We start from the raw sequence: 14,062 nt of genomic DNA on the forward strand, positions 1-14,062 counted from the left end.
AAAAATCATACTAGGGCTTAATTTCAGGTTAGGTCTTATATTCAGGGAAACAGGGTAGTACTGTAAACAAAAAACAAACTCCCTGAAAGTAGAAAACCAGCACAAAAGAAAGAAGATTTCCCTACAGTTTTCTACTTGCAGGGAAATTTTCAAATGTGGAGGGACATTTAAAGAGATGTCTCCCATATTTTCCAGCAGTGTGATTGAAAACAAGCATGCTAGCAACACTCATCATCATCCCTTGCAGGCTTACTCAGATCCAAATTTAAACTGAGACTATCCTGGCAAGGCCAAAGCATTGTGCTGCTATTGAGGAGAAAAAGGCCCTCTCCCTAGCATGTACTGAATAGGGCACCTAACCACAGTTAACTTTGGAGTCTTACTTCAACAGAGTCATGTCTTCTACCACACTCAGCAGAAGCTGAGGATTAGAAGAGAAGTTATATGACACATATGAGAAAGAAATGACCTGTGGTTGAGCTTAGAAATAACTTCTTACCAAAAAGAAGTTATTTACTACAATTATTAGCTTTTTCCAATTAAACTGCAAATGAGGTACTCTGACTGGAACTTAACAAGGGATAGCATTGTTCCTTTTGCAGTTTAACGTTAAACTTTCAATTGCTTTTGCAGTCGTAAGCCCCAGTACTTTTTAAAGTTATTTTTCTAGTTACAAAGGGTGGCCTCAACAAACAGCGGAGGAAGAAAATCACATGGTTCAGGTGCTGGCCTATGCAGCTACATTCAGATAATTTTGAGACACAACGTTACTTTAAAAATGGCAAATAGAAACTATCTGAATGAGGGCTTGACGCCCCAAATTGTAAGTTGTTATCTTTTTCAAGTAACTGAACTGAGGCTCCACAAAAATGGCTGCTGGATTGCCACCACTGACACTCTCTCTTCCAAATTGAAGTGTCTGTTTTGCATTCTGCGTATGGTCCGAGTAAGCCCACATTCAGATTATGCACATACAGTATGCCTTGCGTGCGGATCTTACATGTGAATTGGAAAGACTACAGATGCACCTGCAATTTAACATACACAATCATTCACAAAGGTGTCAAATCTTAAAGAATGAAGAATTCTCCTTAGGGGATTGTGTGAATTTGTGAAGCATCCTTTGTGGTTCTCAAACTGGGGTCCCCAGATGTTCTTGGACTGCAACTCTCAGAAATCCTGGCCAGCACAGACAGTGGTGAAGACTTCTGGGAATTGCAGTCCCAGAACATTTGGGGACCCCAGTTTGAGAACCTATCAGGCCTGTCCCTGGTAAACAGCTAGTTAACCTCATTCGCTGAAGAGAGAAAAGTTACCCTTTTGGACTGCAACTCCCAAAATTCACCGTCGTCCACTCTGGCAGCCCCTACACGGGGGATAAGATTCGTGGAGCTGCATCCTAAGCAGGCATAGCTTTCCTTAGAGCTGATTTCTGAGGCGAGTTATCTCTGATTCCTCCCCCACCAGGGTTCTGTTTATTGGGTGTGTGTGTGCAAGTATAGATGGACCGGCCATGGGCACAATGCCTGAGGGGTACAATGAGAAGCTGAGGTGAATGTATTCAGTGCGTCAATGTTGGCAAATAACGCCCAGCGGTCCATCATGTGCACCAGCTCGAGGCATGACATAAACTCAAGGGTTCGGGTTGTGTGTTTTGTGTCCCCTCCAAGTCCTCGAGATTTCATCCCTCGCCCCCCCTTCCTCAGTTCCCCTCCGTCCGTTTCTTTCGAGTTACGGTTCCTCCACAGGGAGGCGCCCCGGCGAGAAGCGCCGCCCGCCTTCCCTTCTTTCTCTCTCTCTCTCTCTTTCTGCCCGGGGTTTCTTATCTCGCAGGCTCCACCCTCCTCGCCAAAATGCCTGGAAAGAAAAAAGCTGCGCGGAGCTGGCGGGAGCCTCGTTGCCTTTCGCGCCCTGTAGCTGTCGGTGCCGGAGAGGGAAAGAGAGGGGTGGACGACCTCTTCCCCGCCCGCCCTTTGGGATTCTGGAAGAGAAGGCTCGCCCGGTTGAGAGCCCGCCTGCTCGGACTACCTCCTTCGCGCGCCTTTCGGCATCACCTTCTGGTCTCCACTTGGAGCTAACTTGGGACGCACTTTCCCGCCTACGGCAGCATCAGCCTCTGGCCTCGTGGCGAAGAGTGAAGCAGGTAGGAGAGACGCGGTGCGGTTTTTGACATTTGCAGGCTGCAAAACTTGAAGGATGCTTTTTCTCAGCCTTCCCTGTTCAGTGCAGCTCTTGCAAATTTTGCCCTAGGAGGAAGATTATTGCTGGTGTGCAGCAGCAAAGCTAATCGCTTAGACAAAAACGGCTTGGATTGTTTTTCCCCCCTCTCCTTGGGGTCTGCCTTCGTGTGGTTCTTATGCTTTTTCATTGCTCCAGCAGGATCTCTTGGATGGGGCATTTCGGGGCTTGGTGGTCCGGTGGCCCCTTCGCTCCGCTCTGCTTATTGCTGCCTTCCCTGCTGCTGACCACATTCAGCCCTATCGGGAGTGATTGTCACAGGGCTTGGCCCGGAGTTACTCCGAAGTCGGAGGACTGCTTTCGACGAATCTGTACTTTCAGGCTGGGGGGGGGGGGGCGGCTTTTGGTTGGGTATGTTAAGAATAACAAGCTGCTTTCAATTCTCCAGGGCTGCTCAGGATGCTAGCCAAACACAGGAATGCTGCTAAGAGCGTTTTTTCAATTAAAGTTGTGGCAAACTTCTCAAATGTGGAATCACTTGGTTCAATGAATTGCGTGCTTTTAATCTCTCCTGCTAAGCTCTGCGTTGGCAGCAGCGGTGGGCTTGGAACAGTTGTTTCTTTGGACTACACGTCCGAGAATCCCTGGCAAGCGTACCCAGGGGTCATTCGAGTTGGGAGCATTCTGGAAGGTGCAGCCCCCCCCTCCAAAAAAAGTAACTCTTCCAAACTCTAGTTCAGGGGCAAGTAACTAGTCTCCAAGCGCTATACTGAGGAGATATTTCAGCTAGAAAAAACACAGGTGGGGATGGTGAGCTGTCTTTTCTTCTCTCTGATCAGGGCAAGGCAGTTCAGTAGACATGGGTAGTGTACTTACAAAGAACCTTGCTAACTGAGACCAAAGACCTGGCTAGCCTAGCATCTTGTTTCCTGCAGCAGCCAGCCAGCCAGATGCCTGTGGAGACAGTATGTGAAAAAAAGGTCTGCTGCTTTGGTTTCCTAAGAGCAGATGCTTGGAAGCATGTTGCCTCTGATCTTCTAGGTGGCAACAGCCATCACAACAGGTGGCCTTTTGTGGCTTCATGAATGCCTCTGGTCCTTTCTGACTGAAATCATTTTAGTTGGCAGCTGCCAGTCTATCTTGTGATAGTGAGTTCCACAGTTTATCTTTAGGAGGTTTGTCTGTTTGAAGTCTCCAAACATTTTTTCAGAGGGCAGTCCTCCCACCACAGCACTAAAATAATCCAAGTAGGAAGTAATTTAGGCATGTACAGTAGGACCCCTGAACACTGTGGATACCTGAAACTTCTGATATGAGGGGGCCATAGAGACAACATACACGGGGATGGGGCAAAAGCCACAAGGGGGCATCCTTGTCTGTTGTATATAGGACGATGGCAAACCACAGATAAGTGAAACCATGATACCTATCTCATGGATACTGTAGGGGGTCCTGCTGTATCACTGTAATCCGATCACCCATCTCCCAGAATGAGCACAATTGGCACACTAGCTTTAGTTGTGCGACTGTCCTCCCACTTACTGCCTAAATCCTAGAAGTGCAGGACAAGCTGAAAATTTGAGTGTTAGGGATGACCCATCCAGTACAGACTGAGTCCCTATCTCTTGATCTGTCTTTTGACTGACCAGGAGGGTCTCTTTCTAAGGACTCTGGAAACTAGGTTTGCCTTGTACTGGTAAATGTTGTAAAACTGAAAGCCACCACCCATGTGCTGGACACTTGCCTTTCCTGGCTTATAAAAAGCAGCCAGAGGGGGACTGGTTGAGTGGGTTAAGGGAGTGGTGAATGCCTCCTTGCAGCAAAGCAGGGTACCAGCATGCCTAAAGGAGGCAGGAGTAAGTACTTTGCTTAAAAAGACCTTCTTGAATCCCACCTCATTGAATAATTATCGGCCAGTCTCCAGCATTCCGTTTTTGGGCAGGGTTTGGTGGCATCCCAGCTCAACAGGTTCCTGGACGATGCAGACTGTCTAGATCCATTTCAGACTGGCTTCAGGCCTGGCTATGGAACAGAGACAGCTTTGGTGAATGGCCTGAACTGGGAACTGGACAAGGGAAATGTGCCCCTGCTGATTCTTCTGGACCTCTCAGCGGCTTTCAGTACCACCAACCATGGTCTCCTTCTGGGGCACCTTTATGGGATGGGCCTTGGAGGTCCTGTCTTAGGGTGGTTCTAATTCCTCCTTGATGGATGAACTCAGAAGGCGGCGTTGGGGGAATCCTGCTCGACACCTTGTTCGCCTGTGGTGTCTCCCAGGATTCAATTCTGTCCTCTATATTATACAACATGTACATGAAACCTCTGAGAGAGGTTGTCTGGAGTTTTGGGTTTTGGTGCCATTAGTATGCTGATGATGCCCAACTCTATCTCTCTTTCCCATTCAATTCCAAGGAAGCTGTTCTGTACCTAGACCAGTGCCTGTTGTCAGTAATGGACTGGATGAGGCCGAACAAACTGAAACTTAATCCAGATAAGACTGGGCTGCTCCTGGTTATTCACAAGGCAAATCAGAAGAGAGGGATGTGGTCCGTACTAGATGGGGTTACACTCCTCCTGAAAAATCAAGTTCACACCTCGAGTAGACTGCTGGATTTAACCCCGAGCTTGGATGCACAAGTCTCAGTGATGGCCAGGAATGCCTTTTCACAGCTGAAGCTGGTGCACCAGCTGCATCTGTTCCTTGAGATGTCCCATCTGGCCATGGTGCAACATGCCTTAATTACATCTTGTCTGGATTGTAGTGAGTCACCTTGGATCCTCTATGGGGAGAAAAATAGCACAGAAAATAAATATAGATAGATAGATAAGTAAAATACTGTAGAGCTGAGGCATAGGGTCCTTTGTCAGGTGATCTTTAAAAAAAGCCTGTTAATTAACATTTTCTAAAAATAAAAATACAGTAATATGTTCTTCCTGCAAAGGGTAGCACAAAGAGCTAGACTTGGAGAAAGATGGAAACTTGTTTCTTCACCCCTGCATATGCACTATTTTTATAGCAAGATCTTGTTGTTCTACTGCACTCTAGATAAAGAGTGCTACTCTAGATAAAGCATGCTTGTGCAAGTCCTTGTTCCATGCATTGCTACTAGAAAGCTTTAAGTACAAATCTTAGATCTTGGCTGTAGTTCTTTTAAAAAAAGGACTGTAGCTTTTCTGATATAAAACTCTAGAATGAAAAATGGGCCCTTAGATAATTGTGTTGTTGGGTCAATAGCATATTTTGTGCATCATTTGGAAAATCCTGCCTAGGGAGTTCCCTTGGCTACTTAGTACAGTTGTAGGAAATTATATGGAATCCTGGCAAAATTACATGCAGTTTCATAACATTTAGAATTGGACTGAGCAGGACACTGATCTATATAGTGTTAGGAGGAAAATGGTATTGGCAAGATCAGGGCAAAATGACCTAATAGGACTTCTTTTAATGTTGTGCCCAAAGAATACTGGGTTGCCAAATGTTTAAAAACAAGAAAAAGAAACTTGCAATAATGCTGTTTAATTTTATCTATTTTAAGGTAAAAGAGACTACTAATATTTTGCGCTTTGTCTGTGTTAAATTCAAAATCATCATCTTCATTATCTTCATCATCGTTTGAGAACTACAGAGCTGGAATGGACCCTGTAGATCATTGAGTCCAGCCCCTGTCAAGGAGGCACAGCGGGGAATTGAACTCCCAGCCTCTGGCTGCACAGCCAGATATGTAGCAAAGACATAGAGATGGGTTATGTATTATTAAGTTGTTTCAAATTCAGGACCCCATTTGCCGGTGTTTCCTCTGTATTAAGTCCTGAGAGATGGCTTTAGATGACTTCTTTTAGTGGCATGCTAGAACCATGCAGCTTCTCCAGGGCTACACAGACTGGCTCTTCTCATGGGAAACGCAATGGGGAATCAAACTCCGCCGCCCCGCCCAAGGTCACGAACCTATCCGCCCAGTACATGGTAGACAAAAATGTGAAATGCAACAGGAAAGTAACGGGAAATAACAGGCTCTGAGAAAAGAGAAGAAAACATTCGGATTCAATACAATATTGCACTGAAAAACAAAAGTCATCATGGCAGAGTTGCTACTTGTTGTGGCTCTACTGCAAGTCACATCCTAACTTGATACACCTAGTGGGTAGGGGTGGATGGTGCTACTGCAGCTTGGCAAGTACTGTAAATAGAGATGGGCATGAATGGATTTGGTCTGGTTTGTCTAAATGCCGACTACCCCGCTCACATGCTAGCATGCACTGGCTAGGGAAGCCTCCAGGGCAGCTGTCCAGTCCAGGGAGGAGCTTGGGCTTCCCTTCCCCACTTCCTTTGGCGGACAACCACTTAATGACTGTATCCCTATCCCAGTGACCTCGATAGGATGGAGCACTGGGCTGAAAGCAACAGAATGGAATTCAAGAGGGATAAGTGCAAAGTCCTGCACCTCGGAAAAAGAAACCAATTGCACAGTTACAAGATGGGGGAATACCTGGCTCAGCAAAGCTATGAGCGAAATTGGAATTGTCGTAGATCACAAGCTAAATACGAGCCAACAATGCGATGTGGCTACAAAAAAGGGCACTGCTATTTTAGGCTGCATTAATATACTGGTAAGTATCATTTCCAAATCCCATGAGGTGCTAGTCCCCCTCTATTCATCACTGGTTAGGCCTCACCTTGAGTATTGTGTCCAGTTCTGGACACGGCACTTCAAGAAGGATGCTAACAAATTGGAACAAGTTCAGAGGAGGACAACAGGGAGGATCAGGGGGCTGGAAACCAAGCCTTATGAGGAAAGGCTGAAAGAACTGGGCATGTTTAGCCTTGAGAAAAGAAGGCTGAGGGGTGATATGATAGCATTTTTCAAATATTTGAAAGGCTGTCATGCAGAGGAGGGACAAGATCTGTTCTCGACCATCCCAGAGTGCGGGACACGCAACAATGGGCTCAAGCTAAAGGAAGCCAGATTTTGGTTGAATATCAGGAAAAACCTCCTAACCGTTAGAGCAGTGTGACAGCAGAACCAGTTACCTCAGGAGTTGGTGAGTGCTCCAACACTGGAGGCATTCAATAAAAACTTAGATAATCACCTGGCAGATATGCTTTGATTGTATTCGTGTATTGAGCATGGGGCTAGACTTGATGGCCTTGTAGGCCCCTTCCAGCTTCAAGTTTCTTTGATTCTATGATTGCATCTCCTTGTTTGAGTAGCTGTGGTGCTGGATGTACAGATTTAGATGAACTGGGCCAATCGGTTTATGCCCATCTCTACAAGTAAAGCATTTGTGGAGATCACCTCATGGGTTTGGGAAATTATCTGGGGTTGACCAGTGATCCTTTGGGGTTCAGGGCAGACTTTTCCTTAGGTTATACTGTTCAGTGACCCTGAGTTTTGTTTTGGTGTGAATAGGTGGGAATTCTTTTCCTGGAATATGTGTCTTGACTCATTTTCATGAATCTGCTGATGTGGCTGGCTTGTTTTTTTCTAGCAGACCTTGTAGCCCATCTGTTCTGTGTTTATGATCTTTTTGCAACCTGGATACTGTATTTTATGCCAGTGGTGTCAGGTAGACTCACAGTTCTGCAGTTTGGCCAAAGGGATGCCTGAGATGGCTTTTATTTTTTTTTTCAGCTCTATAAACTTGAGTTGTATAAACTTCATCTGTACCAGTATTTTTTCCTTAAGAGGGGCAACAAAAAAGAAGGGAAGGGGTGGTGTTTGGTGAGAATAGCATACAACACAAGTAGATTAAGATGGCCCACCTTCTCTGTTTGCTTCAGACTGATACATCAAGGATGGGCCAAGTGGTAGCCTTCCAGATGTTGTTAGGCAGCAGCTCCTGTCAGCATTAGTCAGCATAGCCACTAGTGAGGAATCTGTGAGTTGTGGTCCAACAACATCTGGAGGGCTGCATGTCTCCCACCCCATGATACATCAACAGGTGCACGTATCTTATTAAACCCTTAAAAAGAAAAGAAAGAATAATAGAACGGCATGCAAAGTTTTCAGGGTGGATAAAAATAAATGATTTTAAAAAATAAATTTAAATCGCAATTTAAATTTTAAAAGGATTTTTTAAAAATTAAATTGTCAAAAAAATCTATTAAAAATTTAAAACTTCAAATTCTGTTGAGAGGAATTTCCTAGTGAATCTTTTTTCTAATGTTTTGTACACAGTAGAAAGCTCTTTGCATCAAATGTCAAATATGTTAAAATGCCACACATTTTCAAGACAGATTGGTTGACTGTGGCATTAAAAATGAAATGTGGAGAACAGTGGAAGTGGGGGGGGGGGGAAGTACAAGCCAGATGTGGTTCTGGGTAGTAGCATACAGCAAACGGTGTTCTACTACTTTTGAACTTTAAGATCAAAGATGTCATGAACTGAGTTATTCTTTTGGCACAATACTAAAAAAACGTTCCAGAATGGTTCATGAATAGTATAAAAACAACTCTTTTTTTTGGATTATTTTGCAGAGTAAACGATGCATAGAACAGACACTCATATGTGTTGCTGTCATGGAAAAATAACATTTGTAGTAGTCATTATGTTGTAACTCATCTGCATTAAGAATGTTGTATTTCCTTTAAAACACATTTCTTAATTTTTTTTTTTGGCACCATTTAAAAGAAATCCCAAGAAAAATTCCATACTCTGTCCTTAGAACAGTATGGAAGAAAACCAACCTCTTACAGATCTAATAGGGACGTGGTAGTGCTGTGGGTTAAACCGCAGAAGCCTTTGTGTGCTGCAGGGTTAGAAGACCAGCAGTCGTAAGATCGAATCCACACGACGGAGTGAGCTTCCGTCACTTGTCCCAGCCCCTGCCAACCTAGCAGTTCGAAAGCATGTAAATGCGAGTAGATAAATAGGTACCACCTCGGTGGGAAGGTAACAGCATTCCGTGTCTGGTCGTGCTGGCTATGTGACCATTTAAACTGTCTTCGGACAAAACACAGGCTCTCTGGCTTGGAAACAGGGATGAGCACCGCCCCTTAGAGTTGGACACGACTGGACTAAATGTGTCTAATATTTTACAAGGCAGAAGTTCTGATTTTTTGATCCTGGAGATCTGTGTAAAGACAAATCACCTTGAATTCTTTTCGACATGATTTGAATTTGTCTATATATGTTGTATTGGAAAACAGTAGTGATCCTTGTGGCACATTGGTTAAACTGCAGTACTGCAGTCAAGCCTCTGCTCGCTACCTTAGTTCAATCCTGACGGGTTCGGGTAGCTGGCCCAAGGTTGATTTAGCTTTCCATCTTTCCAACTCGTTGGTAAAATGAGTACTCAGCTCACTGGGGTGTGAACAAAGTGTTCCTTACTTAATTATATTCTAAACCACCCAGGGAGTGCTCTAACCATGACGGGGCAACATATAAGTTGAAACAATAATGATGACTGTAATACATACTATTGGCAATATGGGGTGGGGCCAAGTGCAGCTTTCCACATATTGCTCTGCAGCTCCCAGTATTTCTCATTGTTGGTGATGCTGATTAAATGTGGTGGTAAATGTGGTGGGAGTTGTGCTGGCTAGAGCTGACTGGTGAGAGCAGTCTCCAGTAAGTATTTTTACAAAGTGGGTGAGTGGGTGGGGGAGATTCATAATTAACATATACATCTGTTTTGTGCTCCAGTGAAACATATTTAAGGAGTTTCATGGCACAATCCTATAGCTGAATGCAAAAGCAAGTCTTTCAGTCTTCAGTGGATCTTAGACCACCAATATTCACAGGACCAAAGAACTCTCCATTAGATATACAGTACTGTACATGCATGCTATGAATGCCTATAATCTTTTTAATAAGCTCCTCCACCCACCTTTCTCTTCTGGGCACTGTTCTAACATTTCCAAGCAAGTGCTGCTGCTGAATTTAAATAAACTCCCATTTACGCATGAAAATGCATTTGCCACCTTTAGAAATGTCAGCTTTTTGGCATGGAGAACATTTTATGTTCCTCTCAGGTTTCCAGAACACTGTGTATTGGTAGTCATAAAATGTCTTTCTAAGGCTTCGGACAGTTGCAGGTTTACAAAAAAAAGGAATCATCACATCTCTGTAGATAGTTGTGCACTGGCTATTATGCTAAGGTCCTGCTAGGCAGTTTTGTGCTTATACATTCAGGCTGCCACTGGGTCATAGTGTTTTATATTTTGACATTAGCATAATGCTTTGGACACTAAGAGTCTTTTAAGGTTATCAACAGAAGTTTAAAATGTTTTGTCCATGCTAGACCATTTCCGAGACACATGAGACCAGCACTTTGGGGGAAAGCTTTGCAAATGATACGATAAAACAAGAGGAACTTTCTGATCAAATCCACAAGCCCAGAACTAGGCATCGTCAGGAAGACGACAGTGGCACAGGTGACCCTACGGGCAGGCCGTCTCGCCACCTCCCTGTTTCTGGGAAATTTCAGACATCAGTTTCCTCTGTGGACTCAGGAGACTCCCTGTCCTGAATGGGTGCTAACTTGTCCTAAGAACCCTGGACACGAATGCAGGGAACCCAGACAGAGGCCCTGGAGGGGGACGTTCCAGCTGAGAATCTGGGCCAGGAAGAGCGATCCCTAGAGAAATGGGGAAGGAGGGCTCTTGGGCACTCCTGGATGCAAGGGGAGGCATTGGGGGCAGTAAGGGGAAAGGAAGGAAAGAGTGGGACAGGGAGTCTAGACAGGAAGCAAGTTGCTGGACATAAGTAGTAATAGAGGAAGAAGATGGAGCCTGGGGGTGGGGGGGATGTTATAGAGCAGTGGTCCCCAACCTTGGGCCTCCAGATGTTCCTGGACTACAACTTCCAGAAGCCTTCACCACCACCTCTGCTGGCCAGGATTTCTGGGAGTTGAAGTCCAAGAACATCTGGAGGCCCAAGGTTGGGGACCACTGTTGTAGAGAACCCAACAAGGGCTCCCATGTAGAGGAAGATCTCCTGGGGGAACCTGACCTTCCAGGAGACTCAGAGTATAAATACAAGGAAGATCACTGGACTGGGGTCCGGGTACAGCTCAGAGTCTCAAAGGGCAAGGCAGAGAGACACTCGGCCACCGCGCCAGCCACCTTTCCAAGTGGGAAAGGATCAGTCCTGTGAACTCAGGCCAGGAGACCCAGCTGTCACCCAGCTCTGATATAAGCTGGAAAAAAAGGGTGTTGAGCGTCTATAAATATTGCTCTTAGAGTTCAGAGTTCAGAGAGTTCAGAGTTATTAAACAGGAAGTAATGCTAGAATCTCCCTTCATATATCTTAATGTGTTATATTAATGAATTACCAGTGGAAAGGAGAATGAGTATAGTATACTGTTTCCAAGAAAAGGCAGTTGTACATTTTTCTGCCTCCGGTGCCAAAAGAGATCTCTTCCAGAAGAGCCAAGAAATTAAAGGGAAGACTAAACCTGGATTAGAAATGCTGAATAACTAACAGGGAAGCACGCTATCTGACTAGAATAAGATGAAGAGAAGGTGGAAACGTACTATAGATCTATACACAGAGCTTGAAAAATGCACTTGTCCACTCATCTGTGACAAGTGAAAAATGCTGCTGGACGAGTCACAACTCCCTCCCTCCCTGCCTCCTTCCCCTCTCTCTAATCTCCCTCTAATCCTGCAGTCCTCCCATCCCATTGCAAAAGGAAAACTGCCCTCTTCTTGCGAGAAGAGAGTTTGAGCGGCACATAGAGATATAGCTCTGCAGGAGAATGTAGAGTAGTCCCATGCTGGAGAATATGGAGATTCACTGCTCCCAATTTCAACCGAACAATAACACATGCTGGGGTGGGACAGAACTGTGGCTCCTTAAGAGGCGGGGCACTTTTGCTTTCAGTTTTATTTTTTGCTGGAGCCATTCAAAAAAAAGGCATTCAAAATACAAGCTTCATGACCCCACAGTCACGCAGGTAATAAAGCAACCCAAGTCTGAGGGTATAAATCAGTAATTTCCATGTACGTAATACAATTTATTTTGGGTTTGTATGCATTGTTATGTAGAAATAAAAGTGAATAAGTGCCTAGTTTAAATTTGTTAATATAAATTGCAAGGCTTTGGTCCGATCATGCTGACTGGTGAAATTTTTGACTGACTGGTGAGACATTCTAAAATGTTTCAAGCCCTGCCTATACAAAAGGGGTGAAAAAAAAGACAGACTGAAGTGGAATCCTATGAGAAAGAACTCACAGTTCTAGAAAGTGAAGTGAAAGCTGCTCTGAAAGCACTAGGAAGAAAGGAATCACCAGGGGTAGATTGAATGCTGATGGAAGTATTTCAAGCTACAGATAATGAATCTGTCAAAATCCTAAGAAGAATATGCCAAAAAATATGGAAAACAGACAGACAGACAGAAACCTTTATTGTCATACTGCATAATTTAAAACACAATAAAATACATCTAAAATGTTCAACGGCTAACAGGTGGCAGGGACCGGCCAAATGCATATTTAGTGCTTTTCATTCTGCCAGAGCACACTACAACATCTCTGCATAATGGCATAGACATATCTAGCAGTTGACAAGGTAAGTTCCTTAATATTGCCTCTTAAAAGATGTTGCATTTTCCTCAGATCATTCCATCTAGAATGGGAGGAGAGAAAAGTGCTCAAATGTGACAGGCGGATATCTTTGTACAGAATACAATAGAATAACATATGTTGCAGGGATTCAACCTCTCCCTGACCACACGGGCAGACTCTCAGTTCTGTAGGTAAACCCATATACCTGCCCTACGCTAAGTTCGATAGTACTATATTGCACTTGGCAAGGGTAAATGCCCATCGATCTTGTGGCTGTTCTAAATGATAAAGATAGATAGGTCTACTGCAATGGATGAGGGGCAGCTGGAAATAAAATGGTGAACAAACTCTAAGAAGAATATGCCAAAAAATATGGAAAACAAAACAGTGGCCTATAGACTGGCAACACTCAATATGCATTTTAGCCCCCAAAATAAGAGATGCCAAGGAATGCAGTAATTATAGGACCTTTGCTGTAATTTCCCATATGAGCAAAGTGATGCTCAAACTGTTGCAACAAAGGCTTTAATCTTATATGCCTGATGTTCAAGCTAGATTTTGAAAAGGAAGAAGCATTTGAGATTGTATTGCAAATAACTGTTGGCTACTGGAGCACACCAAAGAATTTCTGAAGATTGGTTTATGCTTTATAGATTGAAGTAAAGCTTTTGACTACGTGCATCATGAGAGGCTCTGAAAGAAATAGGTGTGCCTCAGCACTTGATTGTCCTAATGTGTAATCTGTATTGTGGACAAGAAGCTACCAGAAGGAGAGACAGAACGGTTTCCTCTAGGCAATGGTCTCAGACAAGGGTCTATTTTATCCCCTTTTTGATTCAATCTGTATGCAGAACATACTGTATCATACGGAAGGCCAGACTAGATTCAGATGAAGGAGGAGTAAACATTGGAAGAAACACCAGTAATTCAAGATACAGTATGCAGTTGGTACATTCTTACTGGCAGAAATCAGCAATGACTTGAAATGACTTTTAGTGAAAATGAAAGAAGAGAGTACCAAAGCAGGACTGCAGTTGAACATGAAAAAACTGTAACCATGACTACAGAAGGACCCCACAACTTTAATGTTAACAAGGAAGAAATTGAGAATTATTTTGTGTAACTTGTTTCAATCATCAATGCAGATGGAGACTGCAGCCAAGAAATCAGAAGATTGAGACTTGGAAGGGTAGGAATGAAGGAACTGGAAACAGAATCAAGTGTAAGAATGTGTCACCGGAGACCAAGACCAAGATAATCCACATTCTTGTATTTCCAATCACCATGTATTGGTGTGAAAGCTGGGCAGAAAAGAATTCTGAGAGAGAAAAAAAGGATTTGTTTGATATTTGGTGCTGGATAGGAGCTTTGGGGTT

At 44.1% G+C, this 14,062-nt stretch overlaps 1 protein-coding gene across 1 annotated transcript in view; it reads left to right on the forward strand.

The window, feature by feature from the left end:
* The first annotated feature begins 2,010 nt into the window (after window positions 1-2,010).
* Window positions 2,011-14,062, forward strand: part of COL21A1 (collagen type XXI alpha 1 chain) — a 128,464-nt gene continuing 116,412 nt past the window's right edge. The window contains exon 1 of the mRNA XM_020781776.3: window positions 2,011-2,143. The gene's annotated coding sequence lies outside the window, so the exon portion shown is untranslated. The remainder of the gene's footprint in view (window positions 2,144-14,062) is intronic.

Source organism: Pogona vitticeps, chromosome 1 (genome assembly GCF_051106095.1).
Source record: "Pogona vitticeps strain Pit_001003342236 chromosome 1, PviZW2.1, whole genome shotgun sequence".
NCBI lineage: Eukaryota > Metazoa > Chordata > Lepidosauria > Squamata > Agamidae > Pogona > Pogona vitticeps.